We start from the raw sequence: 26,600 nt of genomic DNA, 5'->3' as shown, positions 1-26,600 counted from the left end.
GCGATCTGTGCTTGAAATTCTTAAAGTAGTATTGAATACTTTGCTGTATTCTTTTGATTACTCTTAATGGTATTAACTCTCTCATCTAAAAGAGAATTATGGGCTGTCAATCTTATCCTGACAATCACTATTAGAACTGCTTTGAGTACGGTTTGTCAGTAAATTGGAACACAGTGACAGACAGAAGACAAACTTTGGAGATTGTAGGCAACTGGAGATGTCTTTTGTGCTCCATTTTGAATGTTCTTTAAGGAAGCTTTCTGTAATGTATCTTCCACCATTGCTTCACTGTTTTGTCCCAGTAGAAATGTTGTCGTTTTCTTCCAACAGAAATATAAAAATAATTGCATTTATGTAAATGATTATTATCATATTTATAGTTAAGATCACTAAAAGAGTAAAAGCCTTCCATAATGTTCATGGACAGAAGCACATAGAATACTTGTTCTTCATTCTTTAAATGTGTTTGGTCCAGAATACCTCCAGATTTACACAGCATCAATTTTTTTTTAATTATTTTCATAGATAGGAGCCTTTATGAGCAGACCAGTTGTGATCAACTTGCTGCCTGATTACAATGCCTGCGGTCCCAGGAGCACAACACAGAGAGATGACCATGTCCATGCAGCATTTGAAGACCTCCAAGAAGAAGACTCTACAGTCTCTCTGGATGGCCTGTGCCAATGCACTGTCATGTGCACAGCACAGAAGTCCTTCCTGATACGTTGATGGAACCTTTTTGTTCCACTTTGTTCCTGTTATTTTTTGTCTTGGCACAGGTCATCACTGAGAAGAGTGTGGTTCTATCCACATTGGTGAGATCCCCCTGAGCCTCCTCCAAGATGAGCAATCCCAGCCCTCAGCGTTTTAGCACAGACAGAAATCAGTTAACGTAAAGTCTTCTGCAGATGTTCAGTGTGGAGAATCTGGTATTTACTTAATTATCATCATGAAAGTAGACACTTCTACATTCTATCTATTTCTAGATCATCTCAATCAACATGAGGTGGATCAGGAGATGGAGATCAAGCTTCTTCTTTTTTTTTTTTTCCCTGACCTTTCATTACCCTCGTGCATGTAAGAGCCATTGCTTTAGCAGCATCTATATGAGTAGACCATACTAAATGATCACTATGTATATGGCCACTGGTTGAAATCTGGGGTTCAGTTTTGATGTTATGATACTATTCTGATTTTCTGGCTATATATTTTATGTTTTATGGATTGTATAGCTTTTTGTTGTTGTTGTTGTTGTTTCCTAGCTTCTCCATTGAGGCTCACAGTAAACTTCCTAACAGAGAGTACAGACTTGCTTTTCCCTTTACACAACCTTTTATAACCTTTCAATTTTTCTGTTTCATCCCAAATAGCACAGAGATCAATGCAGTTTTCTTTTTATATTAATAATTTATCCATTACAACTTATCGGACAGATGCAGGCTCTCATCCTCTCCTCACAGGAGAGAACCTCCAGTCCCATCATCACCTTGTCAGCCCTCTGTTTTACATTCCAGTATATTTTCATATCTCTTTTACACTAGCAGGCCTAGAACTAAAGTGTACTCCAGTTATACTCATCAGTGCTGACTAGAGTGAAAGGATCACCGTTCTTTACCTAGTGGTGATACCATGCATGAATTCCAGTCTTAGCGTGGAATAACATAATGTATTTCAATTTCAGCATAGTTGCTCATAATTTCCAACTAATGTTCCTTTCACAGCTGTTTAGTACTAATGTAACTTTTCTATAGCCATGACTTTTCGCCTGAGATGCATTGCTGAAAGAAAATACAGGGTAATGATCATAGAATATCATTAAATATCATCTAGTTCCAACAGCCTTGCCATGCGCAGGGTTGCCACCAGGCCTCATCCAAACTGGCCTTCAGCACTTCCGGGGATGGGGCATCCACAGCTTCTCTGGGCAGCATATGCCTGAGCCTCACCATCCGGATGACAGATTATTTCTCTTTTTCTGAAAAACATGATTTATTTTCTCTGTCTAGTGGCCAAATAATATTCTTAGCATAAAGAGCTCTTCTCAGTCACCCCCCCCCCCCCCCCCCTTTTCTTTTTTCAGCTGGCTCCTCGTAGAACTGTCCCTATGCCAATACAGACTGCCTGACATTCATGTTTGCTTAAACAGAAGATTTACCAATCAGAACATTTCACAATGAGAGAAAAAATACTTGCATTTATTTTCTACAGAAAAGAACAGATGATCTTAAGTTCTTTTATATAAAAATATATATTCCATGCTAACAATAAGGTTTCTTCTTGTGTTTCTCATTTTCCCTCTTGTGACTTTAAGCTTTTGTACTAACTGGATGTAAGGGCACATTACTAAATAAAAGTAAGTTCACAGGCAGAATTCAGATGCAGTTTCTGATACTGAATCCCACAAAACTAAGTAGATATGGATAAAGTTATGTTTTGGTGATTAAATACTTAATCACTCAGATGTGAACCCAGTTCTTACAAATCAAGAGAAGCTCCACTGATACCCTTAGAATGTTGTGTGTGCTCTTAAAATATGTCATACAGTGTAATTTGTGCAATAATAGCACTGAGGCAGAACAAAGGGAAGATCAAATCAATAACAGAAGTGGTAACTGTCAGGATTTAAAACGTGATTTAAGGTGGGCTAGGCTTCAGAGGAAGAAAAGCTGAGTAGAAAACTTATTCTGTCACCTTAGAAATAATGCTCCACATAATAAAATTTTTGGATGATTAGTATTCTTTACCGTGTAGCTTTGTGACATATATAGAGCTATACTAATCAATATTTTCTGAGGATATGACCTGTTCATTCCACTGTTCAACACCCGAAAACTGCAGACCACATGCAGTATAACTGTGCAGGAGTAAAATGCATTGACTGGCACATTTTCCACATTGACATATTCGTATAGAGTAAAAACTGGTCTTTGCAGGAAGGGTAGAAGTGCTTGGCATAACTACTGTTTAAGGAGGAAGAAAAGCTGTGAGATGGAATGCTGCCCTTGGCATAAAAGATTATGCTCTGTGTAATATACTTGCACAGGATACGTGTATACTGAGTATACAAGTTTACCAAGTACAGGAAGGATAATGAATACAGGCTCTATTTCTATTATTACTTAGTAAGTTCTTATATACACAAAGCTAGAACCTAGAAATACAGATTAAAATTGTTTTGTAGACACTGTACGTTCAGGACCAGAAAGATTACACTGTGCAGTGGCCTGAAAGCTCAGACAGATATACTTAGTCTATCGTTAAAAGAAACTGAAATCTCAATCCCTAAAATATCAAGTCATTTATATTACACAGCAGTGTTATTCAGCTTTCCATCAGTTATCTCAGTGCCACATGTGCATAGTAGCAGTTTAAAACAGTTTGTGCCTTGTCCTGCCTGTTCTGCATTTTCCAACAGAGCATTTTATATTCAGTATCCTTTGGGTGTCTGTTGCGATTGCGTATAACCATGCTGCAGTCGAGGTTTCTGTGAGCATTCCCCTGCTGATGTACACAAGACAATTGATGACAACAGTCTTATTGCACCTCTTGGTGGTGATATTACTGATTGGACAACCTCTTTCTGTTTTTCACCTCCACCTTTTCCCTCATCATTTTGCAGCCCTTTTCCCCCTTTCTTGTTTTGATCCCAGCTGAGCAGTCCCTGATTACAGATTAACTCTGGTGAGTCTTCTGGAACATACGCAATTTTCTCAACTTCGAATGTCATGTGTTCAGATTTAAAGTTGTGATGATGATTGCACGTTTAGTTTGAAAGTATTTTGCACCCCCTTTCATTGCTTATTCAAGTCCTATAAATAAGAAATTTTGAAATGCAGCTCTTCTCTTCTGCTGTTGATTGACTGAGCCCCCTGAGGCATAACTGTCTCCAGAGGGCTTAATGCGATGACAGACTGCTCAGCCTTACGGTTGTAGCAGATATGCTATGAACATCAGCACTGGATGCATAGTTACAGTCCATAGGTGCAATAACATTTACCATTTGTATGAAGAAGCAATGTAATTTATTGAAACAATGCAGGTAACAAGGCATCGTAAGTAGCCCTTCTCTCCCTTTCATTTCTCCCCTTTTGTTGATTGCAGGATTTCACCTAGCCATTGGACCAACAGTAGGTCTGACACATGCTATGTGTCCTTTTTAGGAATATTGTTAATGATAGATCTTAGCTATTTCTTCACCATGTTCTCAGTCCCACTTCTGCTTAGTGACTGACAAGTCTGCTGGTTTCATTGACAGCTGGCAATGTGGAAAGTCTCAGCAGCTAAGTAAGATCCTTCCTTTGTTTCTCTGAAGGCTGCATCCCCAAAGATAATAATGCAAGTATGAGTGAGGTCCTCTGATATTTATTTCTCTAAAGAATCTGTACAGAGAGTAAAACAAATGCAATATTGTCCCAAGTGTGAGCTCTTTACAAGGGGTTGTCTGTGACAGTCTTGACATAGTCTTCATCATAGTCACACCTATTATGAGTTTTAATAAGATATACTATTATTAGAACCACTATTAAGGAGGACATTCAACTCTAGAAACTAGATAAAACTAAGAGTTAATATGGAAGATTGTGAAAGCTGCCATCAGCTGAAAGTGAATCCTAATTGTTGTCAGTTTAACATAAATTCAAGCCAGCACTGAACAAGAGAGAGCACATGATGAAATGAGGAATTATAATTGTTGTGCACCAAAGAGTAGCGATTTCTTGGAGGCACCACTTAAATATAGCAATATATTTTGCTGATGGCTATGTTTCTTTCTTACTTGATTATAAAAAATCAATTATAAAGCTCAGTTTCATAAAGTGCTTAGAGATAAGTTATGCTCTGTCATTGCAGTGCCAGTCATTAACAACATTAACTATCCTTACCACTCCAAAGCTATATTATTTTACATCAGTTATGGACAAGGAGCAAAACAGGGCATCAGGATAAACTAACACTGTAGACTCTAATACTAGTAGAGAAACCTTTATGAAGACCTTTAGACTGAAGGATTTATTAGGCATCATTTTAAGGAGGACATCCTTAAGAATTCCCACAGATTGATGTCCATCAGTTTGTGGCACGCTTCTGTGAAATGAATTTCTACCCTCTTTTCTTAGTCCTTCATCTCCATGAATGAGAAAAAGGAATAGGATTTGGAAGATAACATCTTGGAGAATTATACTTTTTATATTCTGACTGAGATTCCATATAGTAAAAATGCTACTTTTATAAGAAAGATTTTAAGAAAGGCAGTACAAATTTGATGTAACTTCCTCTGAACTTCTTTTTTTTCATTTGTTTGTTTGTTTTCGTACATTCCATGAGATTATAAATTCTACAGGATATTTTCATACCTGGAGAAGTGTCATTTAAGAAATCACAGCATGTATATTTGTTTCAATGTAATTTATCTTAGAACATATCTGAAACATAAACTTTGTGTATTTGTTGATCATTAATGATAATTGTTAATCTTAAACCATCTGTCATTTTATAGAAGTGGAAAACAATTCTCTGCAGTGGTAAAACTCTGGATATAGAAAAAGAATAATAATTTTTCAAAATCACTAGGAACCTCCATGAAACTTTACTCAGTGGACCAAGTGCTATTCTCACTGATACCTTTATTAACACTAAACTGTTTCACTAGAAAACACTTTATTCTTTCCACCACAGTATAAGGAAAGGCTTACATTGACCAAAAGCACTACATCCAGTTTAAAGTATTACATAGCCACATTTGCAGCTCAGTATTTATATTAATAAAACAAGAGTATGGATTATCTCAAAATAGAACAAATTCCTTTTACTTTTATGAACTAATATCAATAAGTGCAGTACTGGAGGAATTGATTCCTTCCACAATTGACTGCAATTTCAGTCTCTGCCATGGCCTATTTCACCTTTATTGTACAATATAATCTGACCCCAGCTGAATTTCTTCATCACTATTGGATTTACTGACTCCATTCTTTTTGTCAGGGTTTGCCATGTGTCCATTCTGTCTTGAAGAGTTTTTTGTTGTGGTTTACTTATTATACTTTTTTCATTCTCTGCTTTGTCTTACCTGTGTGTGTTTTTGTCACAAATTTCCCCCTTGGCACATGTTCCTCTCCTCTGTCAAGCTCTGCCTGACAGTCTTCCAACTACATGTTATGCTATGCATCCTGGCAAGCCATAAGAGCCACTATTCCATTTAGAAGTGCTGGAGAATGCTTTTCTGCTGTTCAAATTGCTTATTCACAACCCAGGTTTTTACCCACATCATACAGTTTAATATCCAGCTTTCTTGTGAAAATTATGCAGATAAAAATTGTGGTGAAAAGGAGAAGTAAGCATCTCAAAAGAATACAGTATGACTCGAACTTTTAAAAACCCTACCAATTCATGATAGATAAAATATTAGCTTTTTTTTTTTTTTTTTTTTTTTTTTTTTTTTTTTGGTGTAGCATATAAGAAATTACCAACTACTTATTTTGAAACTAGTCCTAAAATCATGAATGTAACTTAACAGCTGAACATTTTCACATTTTGCAAAGTCTGAGTATTTGCATAATATATGCTAAGACTTCATATAAAATAATATTTTAAGCTAAGCCTAATTTGGAGATACTAAAAGCAACTTCAGTTGCGTACAATACACACAATGAAAAACTGATTGTATTACCCATAGTGCATGCACAATAAATACGTTCCAGATCTTGTAAACAGCATCAGTTTTCACCTATTTACTCCTGCTTCTTTTCTATGTCCTTCACTTGGTACTCTGTTCAAAATTTTGGTTTTGTTTCCATGAACCCTTTAATGCTATTAACATGGAGTGGGTCAGCCTGCTATCTACCAGCTGTCATTTCAGTTTACAGACTAAATACATGCTTATGATTTTACACAAGATTTACATCCCAGGCATTTGATCTTGACCTCTCCTGAGTCCTGGCTCATGGCAACTATACAAACTTTGTATCACACGTAGAACTACGCTTGGGTTTGGTATTTCTTGAACTATCATCTGGCATTGCAGAACTCTGTGGAGGCTTAAATTGACTTTAAAATGTCAACACGATAATTAATGATTATACTCTTCAAATTTATTTATCTATATAATAACATAAATAATTAAATGTACCTCTTTGCAGTGTCTGATGCATGGACTCAGATGTGAACGATCCAAATCCTTTATTGCAAGTTCTCACATCACTTATATACCTTCACAAGTTTTCTTTTCTTTAGTTTTCCTATCCGCCCTTACAACTTTCCCATCCACCTTTACATGTAAACAGAGTATTCTACAAACACTCCTTAACTGTTCATGCAGGCGCTTTTCCAATCAGAGCCATGAGCCATTACTTCTTCTAAAGGTGTCCCTGGTTCTCATGCTGTTTATCTTCCTTCACAGTTGCTGTTCTGAGCAATTCTTCTTGTATTCCCACACCTCTTTATTTATCAATTAAACCACAGAATCACAGAACCACAGTATCACAGGGGTTGGAAGGGACCACTAGAGGTAGTCTCATCCAACCCTTCTGCCAAAGCGGGCTCCCTAGGCCAGTTTGCACAGGTAGGCATCCAGACAGGTCTTGAATATGTCTAGAGAAGGAGATTCCACAACCCCCCTGGGCAGCCTGTTCCAGAGCTCTATCACCATTACTGTGAAGATATGGTTATGATTATTGGTATCCTTGTAATAACTGAGACTCCCTTGTGTTGGGAAGCTCCATAACTCTTACTAAAAGTATATAATATAAGGGGATATCATCCAGATTTTTTCCATTAAAATCTTTTAGAAGGCTGTTTCAGTTAAATAGAGCTGCAGTACATCACATTGGGAAAAAGACTAGAATTCTGTGTCTATTATTTCCTCTTTTTCTTCTAGTGGCCTATGGACAAAAAATAATAATAATAAAAAAATTGATTCTTTTGAATGTCAAGCACACCTAGATTAACTGTTCTAAAATGCTAATTTTTAAATAGTAGTATGGTTTCATGACAAAGAATTTTTTACACCCTTGCTTTTCCTTCAGCATATTTAACCAGTCTGCAGTTCAAGTTCTCAGCCAAGCAAATAAATCTACATTGAAAAAAAAAAAAAAAAAAAAAAAAAAAGCTGCTTTAGTGAAAATTAATTGGGGAAAATTTATTTCCATATTTCTGGAATAGACTTATGATGAATCACTATCCATTCCGGGTCACTTATAGAACCAATTCAGTTTATTAATGACCTTAGTTATTATTGCTATTGAAGATTTTAAGGTTACTAGTCAACTTGTTTCAGTACCTCGTAGTTCTGTTACACTTGAGCATTTGTATTTTAATATATAAAGGGAAGCAAAAACATCATGTCACTTATAGTATCTTCTCAGTGGTGTTTTGCTGAACTTGCTTCCCAATGTTTTGATACAATGGTCCATTAATGCAGCCTCATAGGATTAACATGGGAAAAATTGAAGGAAGTAATCAAGTATAAATACTTCTACTTCTGCCCCTGCCATGTAATCTGTGATTCATGCAGCCCCTACTAGCAGTTAATGAATGTATCTTTGTTGTTGGTGGTGGTTTTTTTCCCCATGACCAGAAAGTGCTGCCTTGGGCTCCTATGGTACCACAGCAGATTCTGCAGTCTCTAGATGGAATAGTGAACGTTCAGACTGCACAGAAATCAGGCCTCTTTTAAGTCTTATGCTGGATAACTAAAATCTACAGCATCCAAAAATGATAACTGCTTCTGAAAAGTTTGCCTTCAATTGCCCTCATATATGAAAATTACTACTGCGAGTACTGTGAAACCTTGGTCAAGTTTATAAGAGTGTTTTGATCACATATGCAGAACAGTAAAATACCTATAATCAACATTATAGTTCTAAGAACAGCTCTCTCTCTCTCTCTCTCTCTCTCTCTCTCTTTTTTTCCTTTCATTCTAATAGTCTTTATTTCCTCAGATATTTCCCAGAATTCGTTGTTTATTTAAAAGGTATTTTTCTTCCAGTCCTTCACCTTTACTCTTAGGGAGTTTATAATATTAATATAGTTTCTCTCTCATGTTTTTCTCACCTGTTATTTTACTAGCAACAAATTTTCTTCAGGAATGAAGCTTTAATGTCTTTTAACGATGTATCATTTACAGAAGAGTGCTCCGGTTGTAGCATATCCACTACTGCTTTAATTAGAGCTGCTCTTCTGAGTTCCTTTCATCTTTTAAAATATATCTCACCATTCTCTCTTTCTCCCTTGCATTTCCACTTTCTGGTTTCTAATTTTCATGGGAGTTGAAGGGCTTGCCCACTTTTAATGTTATTTGGCATCAGAGAGCTTGTCTTCTAGATCACAGAAAACAAGTGCTGGTAATAAATGCACATGCACACTAAGCTCAGCTTTTTCCCACAGAACAAAAGAATAAAGAAATGCAATAGGAATAAAGGAAGGGTTCTTAATATTAAAACCTGAGAGAGAGATTTTGAATTAATTAAATAATTTACTTGGTAGTCTACTCATATCTACACTTACCTAAACTTTATCATGTTTCTTTGACTCTAGTGCATAGACACGTACTATAGCATTAATGAGTTTCTTCACATTTTTCAGTGTGTTTTGAAGATAGTGTTTATGCTTATCTCCCAAGTGTCTGTTGATAAGGATCTTCATTTACTTAAGAACATCCAGAGTCACACTTTTCCATTACTTTTGTGGTCAGGATGAAGCATCCTGATAAAGAGCCAAGTAGAGGGTGACAATCACCTCCATCTCCCTGCTGGCCACTCTTTTAATGCATCCCAGAACACAGTTGGCCTTCCGGGCTGCAAGTGCTCACTGCTAGCTCATGTCCAGCTTCTTGTCAACCAGGATCCCCAAGTCCTTCTCCGCAGGGCTGCTCTCAAGGAGATCTTTCCCCAGTTTGTATAAATAAATACCTGAGATTGCCCTGACCCAAGTGCAGCATTATGCATTTGGCCCTATTGAACCACATTAGGTTTTCATGTGCCCACTTCTCCAGCCTGTCCAGGTCCCTCTGGATGGCTTCCTTTACTTCCAGTGTATTGACTGCACCACTCAGCTTGCTGTCATCTGCAATCTTGCTGAGGGTGCACTCGATGCCATCATCTATGTCATTGATGAAGATGTTGAAGAGCATCTTCATAGACGAGGTTCCAGTCAACATTCCAGTTCTTCTGAATTCTTGGCTATCTGGGAGAAAAACTTTATCACACACATTTCAAAAATTGGTAGCATTTCTTAAGGTATTGATTTCACTTTGCAAGTGGGAAGTGGCTGACTAAGGCAGGTTTGAGCAGTGGAAAGCATAACAATTGTAATTGCTCATACAACATCATTAATCAGAAGATCACACTCAGTTAAAAACATTTTACTCTAAACACTTTTTTTTTTTTTTTCAGCAGAATAGGAAAGATTTAGCATCCACAGAACTGAAGGTTTTTACTTATTTGTGGATTTTTGACATCATTAATCTCCATTTCTCTCTCTCTCTCTATTTTTTTTTTTAAACATTGGTATAACTCTAAATTACTGGATTATACGTTGCAAATCTGGAGAGCTGTGTGTGGTCTTTTGTCTGTGACTTCAAAATGTTCTGTTAAAGTTGTGAATTCATGATTTGAACTTTTTACAATCATAGAGTAGGAGACTGTTTAGGAATAAACTGTTCCTGGGGAAAAAGAAGAATGAGAGTAGACCGTGTTTCACACAAAGGGAAGTGAATCAGGGATGTGGTGTTATACTTGGAATTATTCAGTCATTAAAAAGAGAACACAGCAAAATCATGCATCTCAGAAATTTGAAGGGTACTTGGAAGGAAAATGAAAGCCTAAAAATTGTGGCAGGCACAGTTTTTCCTGGTCCTTACAAAAAGGAAATTATATTCCAGCACTCTTTCTCACTTTTTATTCTCTGGAATTTCAGAGTGAATTCTGCATCATTCCTGTATTTCACAGCATTCATTTCATGATGTTTAAGATTACAGTTAACCAATCTTTGGTCAGATTTTTTTTTTAATTGTTAAAACATTTTATAAAACAATTTTATCAGTTTGGATAACAGTTTCACTGATTTAACAACACAGCAGTTTGTTTCTGATAAGACACAAATTGTTGCTTTCTATATGCACTCTGTTTATAGGTAGAGAGACATCTGAATTAAGGTGGACTCTGTCCCTAAATTTCAGTTTTATTTAGAAGATCATCATGCTATTTATGACATGTGAATTGGGTACAAGCGATCTTCTTCTTGAGCTTCGTTTTGAATTATTGCTGGTAGTGACTTGCAGAGATTTTAAAAATCAATCTATAAAATATTGGATTTTATAAAATTGTCTGATCAGTGCTCTAAATTCTCAGTCGTATTTGGAATAATTCATTAAAAAAAGAAAAAATACATATATATATTTTGACATGATTAAATTAAAATTAATACTTGAAATCCATATTGTTTTTGAAGTGTTAACGAGTAGGTTGGAGTTGAGTAGGAATTTTCTAATTTTACGTAAAGGTATTGCATATACTTTCTAAAATATTTGAAGACTAGGAAATTCTTTTCAGCTAAAGCTGATTTATATCAGTCAAGACACAGAACAGCTATTTAGTGCATGTGCTATATTGTAGATTATTATTGGTCACAAAATTTCATTGACATTAGTCTAGATCCAAGTTGCAAATGAAGAAAACATACATCCCTTCTGTCTTTCATATGTGTTCAGCCAAAGGGCAGGAGCAAATTAAAATAAATGACATTAATGTAACCTGCACAAATAAGAACAAATGATTATTCCAATTGTGATATAGATATGTATTAGTAAACCAGACTTTGATTTGTATGTGTATTTCTTTAAAAGTGCTGGATGACTGGATGAGTGCAGATGGCTCTGCATGAAATGTCCAGTGTTCATTAGCCATATGTGATGACAACCATTCAATGACACACACTTTTATGGCAGCAGACTATTAATTGCCAAATTCATTTATGATATATGTATTTTTTTACTAAATTAACACTTTTAATTTTTAATGATTCAGGAATACTGCCTCAATGAACACCTCTGTAGAGGTGTTCCTACCACCAATACTACCTGGTTTGACATGTTTGCTGGAGATTGCCACATGATCAGCATAAATCAGACATACACAGACAATGTATTCCAGTGTAGTGAATCCAAGAAAAAGTATGCATTTCAAATACCCATTTTACTACTTGAAATATAGAGATTGGAGACAGCTGTACATCTTTCTCTTTTTTTAGTGCAGTAAAAGTATCAAAGAAGAAATGTCATAATTTGGAAAGCAATGTTCAATATTCTGGTGCATAAATTAATGTGATTCACTCCTTATAAAGTGATATTTTAATAAACTGTAGATGATTTACATAGATCTTAGATTCTTTGATGACATAGATAAATGTGATGAAGAAGAAGATGGATGTTTCGTTTTCATAGAGAATCTCAACAAAAACAATTGGCTGTTAGGCCATCCACATCTTAGGACGAGATCATGGTTTAGAGGTCTTTTCTAAGCTTTTGATTTTCAGTGAATATAGAAATATATGGAAAACTATGTGGATTCTACTTTATATTCTCATGCATCCCCTAAAACAGTTTACCTTGCATCATTCAGTGCAATGCTTTTCTGTTTTCCCTTTTAACTCCAAATTAAATATTATCAGAATTACAAATCAAAGGGATCTAAGAGGAAACTGATCTAGTGATTGTTTTGAATAGAATAATTTTTATATAGAGATGAGAAAAACAAGTACTGCACAGCTGAGTATTCACTCATTAGAAAATTCACTCAGTAGAAAACTGTCAGTTTTGCTGGGAACTGGATCTCATCCATTATGTGACTGTATTTCAGCTAAGCTCATTAGAGCAGGCAGTGATGACTCTGCAATCTGCACTTTTCATAATCACAGTCAAGAATATCTGGAAACTAAGAAAAATTCCAGGAACTCATACAGTGATATTGGAATAGATCACTCTCTCTATAGAAGTGTAGGTCCTGCAGTAGTTTCAAAAACTGGAGTGATTTTGCAAATCTAACGTGCAGAAATTTATATTTCATTTATTAAAAAAAAAAAAAGATTTATTTAATAAAAGATAATATCTACTTCGAATAAAAGAAAAAGCATGTGTTAGAAAGTTTATCATGAAATGGCTGAATAATAGTTGCAGATTCATTGAATTCTTTCTTATCTTTTTTTCCCAAACCACTTTTTCTTATTTTGTGCCTACTTTCTGTATATTATCAGTCATGTTCCTACTCAAGACATCATTAATCTACTGGTAAAACAATGCCTATGAGAAAGTTTGTTCCTGGTCAGAAGGTTAATCTAAGGACTAGGGTCTGCATTTTCTGTTTCAGCAAACCTTCCGAAGAACATGGTCCGATCCCCTATTTGTCTGATTTCTATGTAATGCCATAGATAATAGAACAGTTTGCAGAATTATTGAGTCATACTTTTCGTCTATTTTGAAGGCCATTTGCCTGAAGGTCATTGTTTGCTTGCAGGGTTTTTAATCTTCTTGCTGAGAAGGAAATTGAACCTGCTGCTACCGAAGTTGAAAATTTAAGCCCCTGGCTTGTGCTATACACTACTACGGCCTTGGCTAAACTACAGCATAGTCCTTGTTCTGAGCGCTTCTCTAGGATGAAGACCTGCAAGGGCAAAATAAAGGGTCATTCATCTACACATCCTGAGAGACTGGGGTCTTCAGCTCAGAGGTGTTTAACTGCCAAGGCTGAAACTTTTGAAAGTAAGAGATGAAGTTGTACTTCCATGCTGAATATTTGGACTCTTTAATTTACTGCTGTTAGGATTAGATGGTAACTTGAAGATTTAAAATTTAAATAATTTGAGACCTATTTAGTTGTTCATGATGATTGATTTGTTAGGGACAAATGAGAAAAGGGAACGGGGAAAAGAGATTTTTCTAGGAGTGCCTTTCAACTCACAAGCTTTACTAAATAAAAATAGAAATCTGTTTCTACATTTCACAATGCTACTATCCCTAGGGGACAGGTGCTTACATAAAGTGCTCACATCAAAGGACCGTGTATACTGTTGAATGTATTTCCCTCCTCTCACAAATACCACTGGAGTGTGAACATCTTTTTTTTTTTTTTCCTCACCCTTTCTTTCCCCCTTTTGTCTGTCAATTTCTATATTCACACCTGTTTTTATCCTTCCTTTTCCTGACTACTTGATTGTTTATATTTCTTTAAAAGCCCAGGGACTGAAATATAAAGGCAAAGTATCCTGCTTATGAGTGTGTGGTGTTCTCAAATAACCAGCACTGCACTTGCGAATAGAGCAATGGGAGACTTTGTCTTGTGTATGGACACACTAGACCTGTTAAATGTACTATACGGTTGTAACTCAGAAATCTGAGGGATAAGCAGAAGCTAATTAGCTCATCATGTCTTACGAAACTCAATTTTATTTCCTCTAGTGTAAATCTTTACAAAATGCCATATGACAGGCAGGCTTACTGGCAATGGAGCTTCAATCCATTGATCTCTTGCTAAAGGTTGTGAAATCAAAACTAATGGAAGCACAAAAGGGCACAAAGGGAAACAGGTTATTATTTCATGGGTAGCTGAATGCAGTGGTAAGTTTCAATGATTTCTGACTTATGGGAGATTTGGAAGGGCAAACTCAAGGGCAAAAACAAAACAAAAGAAAACAAAACAAACAAACAAACAAACAAAAAAACCAACAGAAAAGGCAGAAAACAATGTACTACAGCAAATGTCAAAGTTTTGATGTAGTAGAAAAATTGATCTAAAAATCACACCAAAAATATACAAGAAAAGTATCTGTCAGAACTTTTGTACAGGGCATTGGCACTTCAGCTCACAGCTTGCAACCATGGGCATTTCAGGATTCATCTCTTGAACAGCAAGATACTATAATCTTGCAAATGGTTTTCATGAGGAGCAGTACTAATATGAACTGTCCCAGCAGCTCGTCAGAGACAGTGTTGATACTGAAACAAGAATTCAGCTGTCCGCCTTTCACTGTGAAGACAGCTATCCATGCGCCCCTTGGGAGAACAGCTCAAATCATTTTTGGCCAGTGAGAGAAAGCAATTGTGTTTTCTGTCCACTTGATCAATGTGGGTGAGATTGGGCGATCACCTTCAGTTTGGTGAAAGAGTAAAATCAAGGGCGTAGTCCTTATTGTCTTTACTGACGACATTTTATGCTACTGAACTCTACACATCATTTGAACAAAGACATGTGCCAGTTCCAACATGTCATCCAGCTCACTGTGGTAAGAAACTTGACAGCACAGGCAGAATGAGGGGTGACTGCAGTTTTGTGCTTTGAAGGCTGACTTGGTAGCAGTCTGTGGCACATGAAAAAGTTTATCAGCTGCAAGATAGGCATCATGCAAACAGTCTTGGGTTCCTTGGGAGCGTGCCCAAGGAACAACTGAAAGGGTGCTGCTATTTGCTTCTGCCAAGCTGTGAAATGAGGTGAGCACTGTGGCTGCTGTTCACAGGAGATACAGCATTGAATGCATTCACAGCGTATTCTGAAATTAGGAGGTTGAGCCACACTTTAAAATCAGGTTGGACTGGGCTGTAACATCCTGTTATGTTAGTTCTGCCAAAGTGAATGCTTTTTTTTTTGTCTATCTGGGGAACTGCAGGTGCAGCCATTTAAAATAACAATATAATTTCCTGGTAATGGGGATTCAATTCCAATTCAGTTGTTGAAGAACCATGATTCCAAGGAGTTTCTCTAGCAAGCAAAACTATCTCTGTAATGCTAACTTCCAGAAAATTGATAACATTTATTAAATAATATGTTTTAAAAATCTAAAAATAGTAGATTTTATAACTAGGATAAAATTGGACTTACCAATTTGTCAAGCTCATTAGAAAAGCAGAAAACAAAACCCACATCCTTGAAGTGTAAAAGCAATCCAATTAAGTACTGCATTGAATGTGTGATTTAGCTTGGCAATCTTAATTGAAATATATTAATTTTCATTTTGGTTCCTGAATCTGTCATGCTAACTGAGATCCCTCATATAGTGAAGAATGCCACAGAGATTGAATAAATTAAGAATACCTCAGACACACAGAGGGCACTGCTGACATAAACTGTTAATAATGAAAGTATGGACCAACAAAGGAAGCACACTGATGTAGTGTGTCTGAAAGCGTATTGATTCTCCAGTACATTAATCCTTTACACTGAAGAATTACTGTCAAAGAATGAGTCACAAGACAAAATGCAAGACGTATTTATCACTGTTCTCATTTAAGATATTTTTAAAAAGTGATTCATGTTTTTTTTTTTTTGATTTATTGTATTTTAACACATTTAAGTCCAAAATATGTGATCTTTCTCAGAAAACATGTATCAACAGACTGCTGCGATATTAAGTGTAAAGCATTTAGTAAAATGTTTATTTTTATGTATACACATGTATACATAGGTATAAATACATATAGATAAAAGATAGAAAAGCAACAAACCCCCATCTAATTATTAGGTGCTGCAGATAAATTACAATTCCTTTTTAGAATATAGGCAATTAAAGAGTTGCCTAGAAAAGCAAGTAACCCTGCCTAACGTGAACTATTTTTTTAAACCAGAAAAAAAGAAAAAATATTGAGAAAGCTGTACATGCCTTCTGAATTTATATATTTCAGTTTTGCTGTTTTACTTCCAAAATTAACTTAAAAAAAAAAAGGATTATTTTGTGGATTTACTATTGGCTGCCCTTTGCAAAGATTTAATGAAAACTGCTAAGAGTCACACCTTACTTCATTGCCATTCAGCCGTGGAAGAAAGCCCTGTGTTGAATTACCTTTAATGGGAATAACAGAACTGGTAGTTTGGCAGAAAAAATAAAAGTCATTATTTAAAAAAAAAACAAACCTGCAAATGCAAATATGTTGAGATATGACTAAAATTCCCTTCAGAACTTTAGATATTCAAGCTCACTCCTCAAAGTCTTGCTGCATCCAGACATCTGTCCTGATTAACAGCATTGACCAAGCACACTACTTCCTATTTTGATTTCAGTGATGGTAGTTCTCCACATGATTCAGAAAGCCAAAACTGGAAGATGTTCTATTATCTCTGACATATTTTGAAGGGGCTAGAAAGGGGATAGAAAGCAGATTGAAGGACTGAGTGTGCAATGGTGCCCTCGCAGCCCAGAAAGCCAGCCATACTTTGGTCTGCATCAAAAGAAATGTGAACAGCAGGTTAAGGGAGGTGATCCTGCACCCCTACTCTGCAGAGGTGAGATCTCACCTGGAGTACTGTATCCAGATGTGGAGTCCTAAGTACAGAAGAGACATGGACCTAGAGTGTATCCAGATGAGGGCCACAAAAATGATACAAGGCATGGAACACCTCTCCTACAGGGACAGGTTAATAGAGCTGGGGCTGTTCAGCCTGGAGAAGAGAAAGGTTCAAGGTGACCTGCTAGTGGCCTTTCAGTATCTAAAGAAGAGCTACAGAAAAGAATGGACAGGCTCTTTAGCAGGGTCTGTAGTGACAAGGGGAAATGATTTCAAGCTCAAAGAGAGTAAATTTATGCTAGATATAAAGAAAAAGTGTTTTAGAGTTAGTGTGGTAAGACATTAGAGCAGGTTGACCAGAGATGTGGTGGATGAGGTCTTGATCTAGCTGTAGGTGTCCCTGTTCATTGCAAGGGAGTTGAACTAAATGACCTTTAAGGGTCCCTTTCAACTCTAAGGATTCTATGATTCTGTGATTCTATGATTCCAGAGATTCAGTTTCTAAATTCTATGTATATCTTCATAAACTTCTCAAATATGTTGAAATCTTGCTTAGGATTAAAAATTAGAAAAAAAATATACAAAAAGCATTACAGCCTGGGGGAAAAAAAAATAAAATATATATATATATTTTTTTTTTAAAAAGGAAAAGTGTAAAAGCTTTATCTACCTCTGTCAGACAAAAAAATTTCACTTTCTGGTGCATTATTTTCTGCAGGTCCTGATTTTGACCTGCAAACTCTGCTCACGGACACCCCAAGTATAGCATGTAGGTTTTGAACATTTCTGGAGTCCATAGTCAGATATTGATTTTCTGCCTGTAATTTCTTCCTTTCTTTGTCTGATTCAAATATTTTAACTGAGCTGTGTGGAAATATAAAATGTGACTCAAAGAATCTCATGGTTCTCATAGCTGAAGGGTGAAGTCTGGAGTTCTTCCTGGCTGTGAACAGAGAGGAAGACGTTTAACTTTTGCATTGCAGAGGTGAGGTGGTGGTAGGCTTACTCACACTCCCTTGTCAGCCGAAGCATTTTATTCTACTTAGGTGAAAAATATAAATGTCTCCTGAAGCCAAGTACCACCTTGGCTGACACAAGGAGGAATGAGACTGCCTTTCATTACATCTGTGACCAAGTTTAAGATTTTATGACAGAGATGACAAAGAGCCCCAGAGTTTTACATTTGACTTTTTTAGACTTTGCATATGGCATTTTCAGATACTGGTATTTCTCCTTGTGACTTTTTCTTGTCTGAAAATACATACTCAGCCTTTTAACCTCCTAAGCTTTACAGTCTTTAGCCACCTGCTCTGACTCTGAGGATGAGTCAAAGTACTTATTCACACTGTCTGACAGTCTGCCATAGGACAGTGTCAAGATTATATATGAGCAAAGGTTCCCATTCTATAAACAATGTACAATAGTACTAGATATTTATGGTTATGATGTACATTAATTGATGTGGGCTGCAGAAATCATGTAAGTTAGTTTTTAAAAATAGTTTTTGAGCTGCAAATCAGAAAAGTGTTTCATACTGATAGTCTATATTTTTGTATTTGGTGGTGATGGGAGTTTCCTAGCTGCTGCTTATTCAGTCTCTGTTAAGACTCTGTTAAGAGACTTTACCTTCTGTTAAGAAATGCAGTTCCCAGGAGCACTGCATCTTGGAATCTCACAATTCTCTTGTTATCTATACTAAATAAAATGAATTGGTTAAGTAAGGTCATGATACCCTAGTCATCTTATATGTATACAGTTTTTCTTCATCATGTTTGGATGAATAATTATTTATGCAGCTAGTCACAAATCTTTGTAACTATACTTTTGACTGCATGGGGACTACTTTTAGTTGCTGGCTGGCTTTTACATTTGAGTTTACACTTTTTTTATCGGCTCACTGTACTTGTGTTTGTATTTTGGTAGTCTATCCAGCAGCACTGCATCTATATATTAAATAATATACCATATTGTGCTCTTTCTTGGCTGACGAAATATAAAGCATTATGATCCATAAATGATGATGAAAATGAACTCTTGAAATATTCACAGTCAGGCTGGATGGGTCTCCGAGCAATGTAGATGTTCCTGTTCGTTACCGGGGAATTGAACCAAATGACCATGAAAGCTCCCTTCCAAATAAGAAGATTTTATGCTTCTGTGATTCTGTGAAGTGAAACATGGACTTTGTTAGAAGAAATCTGATTCAGGTACATAAACAACCTGTTTTCTCAAAAGTGACTTTTAAGAAAATGTATAGAATCAAACAGATCAAGAGTTAACAAAACCAACATTTTGAGACAAAAATATGGTTTTCTCTCATGGTGCTAAGGGAAAATGTTTTTCTGCATTTCATACTTTGTTTACAGCACTGAACCTCAGAAAGACCATAGAAAACTGGGTAATGGAAAATTTTAACCTGTACCATTTACACTGTGTTATTGAACATCCTGAGTTGGAAGTGACCCAGTGTCATGGCTTAATGATTTTGCACTATCACTGATATTCCACATCACAACCTCATGTAGTGCACTAGGAGTTAAAGAGTTAATTATCTAGTTCTGTGTACCTGTTCCAGAAGAGAAGAAGAAATACATACTCCAGAGGACTTTGCATTCACAGAAGAGATAAAGCCCCTGGCAAGGTCATGAGACTGGACTCTCCTCCCTGCTGCTTGACCCGACCTCACTTCTTGCCTCAGTATTAGAGTAAGGCCTGCAGCTTTTGGACACTCTTTATCTCATTATATTTGATTTATTAACTCCAATTCTAATCATAATGTATTATATTGTATTATAGTGTGTTATCTTGTATTCTGATATCTTATTTAGTAGTTTGTTTCTCCTCAGATTGTTGCTGCTGTTATTTTTGGGGCCCATCTCTCTTTCCCTTTATTTTCTCGTCTCTGGAGGTGCGAACCCATGGGTCCCTCCACCCTGCTAGTCATGGAAACGGGCAGAATCAGCCCATAAGCCGTTGACACCCAGCAGGATCAATGAGTCCAACTCCTGGCTCCACAAAAGACCATCCAAAATCCAAACTCTATGTCTTAGGTCCAAATATTTCTTGAACTCCAGCATATTGAGTCTGTGGCCATTCTCCTTAGGAGCCTGTTCCAGGTGCAGAAACCATCCCTAACACACCCTTGACCCTGACACAGTGCCATCCCATTCTCTTGGGTCCTGTTGCTGTCACCAGAGAGCAGATCTCAGCTCCCCTCATGAGGAGCTCTAGGTTGCCATGACTCCTCCCCTCAACCTCCCCTTCTTTGGGCTAAACAAAGGAACCTCAGCCACTCCTCATATGTCTTGCCGTCTTGACCCTCAGCATTGTTGTTGCCCTCTGTTGGGTGTCCTCTACTAGTTTTTTGTCCTTCTTGTATTGTGGCACCCAAAACTACATACAGTGTTTGAGATGAGGACACACAGTGCAGAGCAGAATGAGATAATCCCTTCCCTTACCTGGTGGCAGTGCAGAGCCTGATGCACCCATGATTATGATTTGCCCTTTTGGCTGCCAAGGCACTCAGCTGATTCAAATTCAACTGGTTGTCACTTAGAACTCCCAGATCCCTTTCCACAGGGGTGTTCTTCAGCTGCTCAACCCCTGGATGTACTTACATCCAGGGCTGCCCCATTCCAGGAGTGAAATTCAGCACTTGCTCTTATTAAAGTTAACGTAGTTGGTGAATGTTCAGCCCTCCAATCCGTCAAGATCTCACTATAAGGCTTCTCTACCCTAGAGGGAGTCAACAGCTCTTCACAATTTACTATTGTCAACTAACTTAGTATGCTTTCAAGTATTCAAGTAAGTGATTAGAGTATTGTTAGTTTCTTAGATTGAGCTATGTAGAACCCCACTGTGAATGGCCACCAGCCTGATGTAAATCCATTTACTATAACCCTTGGTGGCTGATCTGTCAGCCTACCACATTATATTTTTCTCAGCCTACTGTAAACTGAACTTTTTAACCTGAAGGATATTGTGAGAAACTATACAAGAACTGAAAGCTTTGTTGAAATTAAAAAATAATACATTAACCAGCTTCTCTCAGTCAAGTAGGATCAATGCACTAAGAGGAGATTAAATTGGTTAAATGGGACCTTTCCCTCATGAACATGTGCTTGCTTTGACTAGTGACTGCCTTGTCTTTCAGATGCTTTTCAGTAACACCCAGAATTATCTACTTAGTAAATACAATTTACATATTTTCAGTTATTGGATGATCTTAAAATGGTGGCTACACTGAGAACAGGACTTTTGATTAAGAAGGCACAATAAAGACACACTGCTTAGCAAATGCTACTTTTAATTTCTTGAAACAGATTCTGCAGTGTGATTCTTTAACTGAAGCAAGCATGTAGTTACTTGCTGGTTCCTACCTGTCATCCTGAGTCTATAGCCCAGCTCAGCTATCACCTCTCTGATAATATCTCCATCTTATTTGTATCTCTAGGTCAAACAAGATCATGATAATGGCTCTTTGGGATGTTATCCAAAGTCTGTGTCTGGAAGCAGAAAATAAGGTACATGTGATATTCTTTGTTGCATGACTTATAGCAGTTTATAGTTCAGTTATGGCTGAACAGGAGGGGCTGATCTACCAGTTGAACAGAAATGGAGTCAATGCTGTTTTAAAACAGTCTCACATATTCTATGGCATTATCTAATACTTCTAGATATCCTTGATCTGCCTGAGATGTTCTCAACACAGAAAGAGTGATGTGGGAAAAGCTAACAATCCCACTTGTGGTGTGGAATTCTCAGAAATTCAGCAATTGAGTCATCATCAACACCGAAAAATGTATTGATCCCAAGAAGGATATTATTATTTTCCATTTTGCCTCTGGAAGATGAAGTCCTACAATGCCCAGATAATATTTTGGTTTTATATTTATGAGAAATAAAATCCAAACTGCATTCAGAAGTATCAGGCAGCAATTTGCAAATATTATAATACTTTTTTATTTACAGATGCTGTAGGTAATAGGTACTTCAGGTTTAGCAAAGTACATGATTGCTTTTTAAACTGAGCATTTCTTCATAATAATGCATTGTAAATAAATCATTATACTGTAAAGCATCACCACACTCTCACAAGCCTCTAAAGTCCATAAAAGCACTCACTCTTATTTGGTTTTTAAAAACTAGCTATTAATATTTACATTTGTGACTGTGCACAAATACATAAAATCATTGTAAAAGCCAGAGGTTTAAGTGCCTGCCCTTCCACTCACCAGGTCAGAGAGAACTTTTAGATCTGTCTCAGAGGATTTCTTGCTATTACAAATATGAAAGTGGGATGTTAAAATGAAAAAGAAGCAAATTTAATAATAATAATAAATACTTGCAAGGGACAGTGCTCAGCTTGATGGCTCCAGAAAGTGGAAGGAGATTATGTTAAAGCATAAATGCAGTTTTAACATTTTTAAATCCAGAAGGTCTAATCTAATCTAATCCTTTTCAATCCAATTTTTTTAATGCAGCCTAGACATCAGATTAAAGCTTGCACTTTTCTTTTCTAGGCCATTGCAAACAGAATCAGCATCTGTGCTATCTTTTCAATATTCAGTGTTTCAAAATAGATTTAAAATGAATTAAATGTAAAATAAGTAAAGGAAATGCTTTATATTGGATGCTAGATATCGTATTTTTACTTTGAAGTCGAACAAATTATAATTCCTGTTGGTAAATATATATATTTTTTCTGTTAAAATAACTAACAAATAGAAAAACAAACACTAAAAAAAAGTCTGTATTCCTGAACTCAGATAAATCTATAAATATAAATTCAATATCTACACAGAAATAATTTTTCTGTATAGTAATACATTTTTCCCAGATGATTTCATGCCAATAGCTCCATAAAGTAAACAATCTCAATTTCATTTGCTGAGTCTTACAAGAATGATGCTAATGAAACATACTAAGAAACAGATTGCTTTTCTTAATTTCTTTTTTTTTTTTTCTGAATGATACGTGCTGCTATATTATTACACATTTTGAATTTTAAGTGAATCTAAGGTTGTTTCACAGTGCTAAACAAAAGTCTCTAGTTTACCATGTCCTATAGTGAATATAGTCATAGCCTGTCTACTGTACCAGTCACATGGTGAAATACTCATTGCTGATGTAACAAATCTATCTTGTTGAGTCATTCTTCTTTTAATGTGATATTTTCTCTAGAGAAAATCCATGACATTCCATAAGAACTTGTCAGTTCTTATATGTTAGGGGAAAAATTAAACATTGCCAGAAAGATGATCACAATGTATGTATATTAGAATATAATTCTGAAAGCATTCAGGGAAGTTAATGACAAAAATCACAGGTGGTTTGTCTCCAGCAGGAATTCAACACAGTATTTACTGAATATTTGAATATCCTACTTGTTAATGTTAAAGTTTTCCCCCATTCTGATATTTGTGTACCCACTAAAATTTCTAGTGGCAGAGAACAATAATTTATAAATGCTGTGAGTGTAAACATGATTTTTATTCCCTTTTTAAACAAGTTCAGTATGTCTTCTAGAAATAATCCTTAGACTGCTTGCACAGTTCAAATCCAGACCTTGTCTGAATTCCACTGAGTAGGGTCTACAAGTTCTCTGAAAACAAGAAGAAGAACTGCACGCTGTTTCTAATCTTTGTGGTATCATTTTTATTTTATTACCATTATCTCAGACTAGTTTTTTTTAAGGGAAGATCAATGAGCTATGGCATACAGAGTCATGGAAATGGCTTGTGTTATTCTGAATTAGTGGATAAAAAGAATGGGCACTAATGTGGACTCTGGGTGTAGATAAAGTATGAATAAACATGTTCAGAAGCACCTGCATGATCTGAATGTATACACTACATAAAAGCATCAAGCATTAATGTTGTTGACAAAATAAATAAAATGATAATTGCAAGCACAGTTTGACATGTTGTAAAACAGAGACCAAACATTTAAATTATTTAGAATGGCATGTCAAGAATCTTGCTTGATGTCAAAATTTAGGACTATAACAAGTAACTAAAGCACACTATGGGTCACTACAAGCTATGCATCTAAATGACAGAACCTTCAGTGTCTGGACCAGTCTTGATGACACAAAGTAGCATTTACCTGAAGTGTTTGGCAGTATTTAGAGGTGCAAGTATGACAATCAGGATGTCTCATTTTCTCTGTCCCTTTTTCATACGTAAAAATGACTACTGATGAACAAAATTTAGCCTGTGTTTATACCCTTGAGAGAAAACTTTTCATATCACTTCCAAAATCTCAAAATTTATCCTCAAATTCTCTCCGAAGATGACATTTTCACTTGATGACATCAGGTAGTTTTAGGTTTGTTTCATAAACTACAGTTTTCTGTTATGTCCATGTGAAAGATGTAAACCTTTATAGACAGAAGTAATGTGGAATCTATCAGTTACTGAAATTCTTAGTACTGATTGACTTATTCTAACAATGATATTGCTGGGCACATGAGAGCATTTATAGCAAATAGTAATTTTAAACCTTTCTATATATCAGTCCCTTTCTCTAACATAATATGTAACATGCGAGTAATATATGATAATAAATAATCAATATATAATAATAATTGATAACAATTACGTAACATATATCATATAGCATGTATTTATAACATAACATATAACATATATTGTATTTCGTATATCATATATCATATACAACATATTATATATTGTATATATGTGTGAAATATACAATATACCATATCATAATCTTCCCATTTCTCGTCACAAATATATGCATACTGGCCAAATTAAAGCTACAACTTGGAATGGAAGCAATGGAATATGTGCACCACAGTCTGCTTTAACTGGAAGAAGATCTGAGTAGACAGGGAAATAGAGGCTGTAGTGCATTTGAATTGGTCCTCTGGCTGGGGGAAATCAAATGACCAAGGATTTGAACTTCACTTGAGAGCATAAATCCATCCTACAATATAGACAAGCTCCTAAAAAGAAGGTTGTTGTAATGCTATCATAGCAGTAAGGTCTATTACTATTGAGGCTTGTCAAAAGCTAGCTCAAACGTGGTCTTCTCTTTCTGAGCTTACGCAATATGGCATTTGTACTGGCATACTCTTAAAAACAGTGAAAATAAGCTCTACAGCACTGTATATGTTACACAAGAAAACAAACTGGCCAGAGATGGAATAATCAAATCATAGAATGGCCTACATTGGAAGAGGCCCTGAAGAGGTTTAGCTCCAACTCCCCTGCAGTGGCAGGGTTGCCACCCACTAGATCAGGCTGCCAGGGCCCCACCCAGACTGTCCTTGAGCACCTCTAGGGATGTGGTCAACCTGTTCCAATGCCTCAGCACCTCCTGAGTAAAGGATTTCCAGATAACAACTAATTTAAGTCTCCCCTCTTTCAGTTTAAAACTGTTCCCCTTTTCCTACCACTATCAGGCTGTGTAAAAATTAGTCTCCCACCTCTCCTCCTAAGCTTTCCTCACATACTGGAAGAACACGTACAAGTCTGTCCAGAACCTTCTATTCTGCAAGCTAAACAAGCCCAGCTCTCTCAGTCTGTCCTTGTAGTAGGTGATCATTCAGCACAATGATCATTCTCATGGCCCTCCTCTGGACCCTCTCCAACATCTCCACATGTTTCTTCTACTGGGGTCTGAGGCCTAGATGCAGTACTACATGTTGAGCAGCACAAAGGCAGAGTACATGGAGACAATCATTTCCTTGCCCTGCTGACCGCCCCTCTTTTTATGTCGCTCAGGGATACATTCAGCCCTTTGGGCTGCAAGTGCACTCTGCTGGCTCAAGTCCATCTTTTTATCCACCAGTACTCCCAAGTCCTTCTTAGCAGGACTGCTCTCAGTGAGTTCTCCCAGTCTGTACTCACGTTTGGGATTGCACCAACCAAAAGATAGCATCTTGCTTTTGGTCTAGTTTGACCTCTTTAGGTTCACATGGGCCTGCTTTTCAAGCCTGTCCAGATCCCTTTGGATGCCACTCTCTTCCTTCTGTTGTGTCAGCTGCACTGCTCATCTTGATTTTATCATCAAACTTGCTCAGGGTGCACTCAGTCTCACTGCCTGTGTTGTTGAATAAGATGATGAAGGGCACTGGTTCCAATACAGACTTCTGGGAGACAGCATTCATAACTGGCCTCCACTTAGACAAAAGCCTGTTTACTGTAACTCTCTGTCTGCAGTCATCCAAACAATTCCTTACCTACCATATAGTCCAGCTTTCAAATCCATATTTCTCCAATTTAGAGGTAAGGATGAGCTGTGGGTCCATGTCAAAGACCTCACAGAAGTCCGGGTAGAGTACATCAATTGCTCTTCCTTCCTCTACTGATGC

The 26,600-nt window shown here is 36.6% G+C and overlaps 1 long non-coding RNA gene across 2 annotated transcripts in view; it reads left to right on the top strand.

The window, feature by feature from the left end:
• The first annotated feature begins 534 nt into the window (after nt 1-534).
• The window catches only part of LOC101748659, a 42,971-nt gene continuing 16,905 nt past the window's right edge, over nt 535-26,600 (top strand). For both annotated transcript variants that reach the window (XR_005842822.1, XR_005842821.1), the window contains exons 1-4: nt 535-13,747; nt 19,310-19,467; nt 19,836-19,965; nt 21,714-21,783. This is a non-coding gene — a long non-coding RNA (uncharacterized LOC101748659). The remainder of the gene's footprint in view (nt 13,748-19,309; nt 19,468-19,835; nt 19,966-21,713; nt 21,784-26,600) is intronic.

The sequence above is a fragment of the Gallus gallus genome, chromosome Z (assembly GCF_016699485.2).
Source record: "Gallus gallus isolate bGalGal1 chromosome Z, bGalGal1.mat.broiler.GRCg7b, whole genome shotgun sequence".
NCBI lineage: Eukaryota > Metazoa > Chordata > Aves > Galliformes > Phasianidae > Gallus > Gallus gallus.
This window is presented reverse-complemented; position numbering and strand designations above follow the sequence as displayed.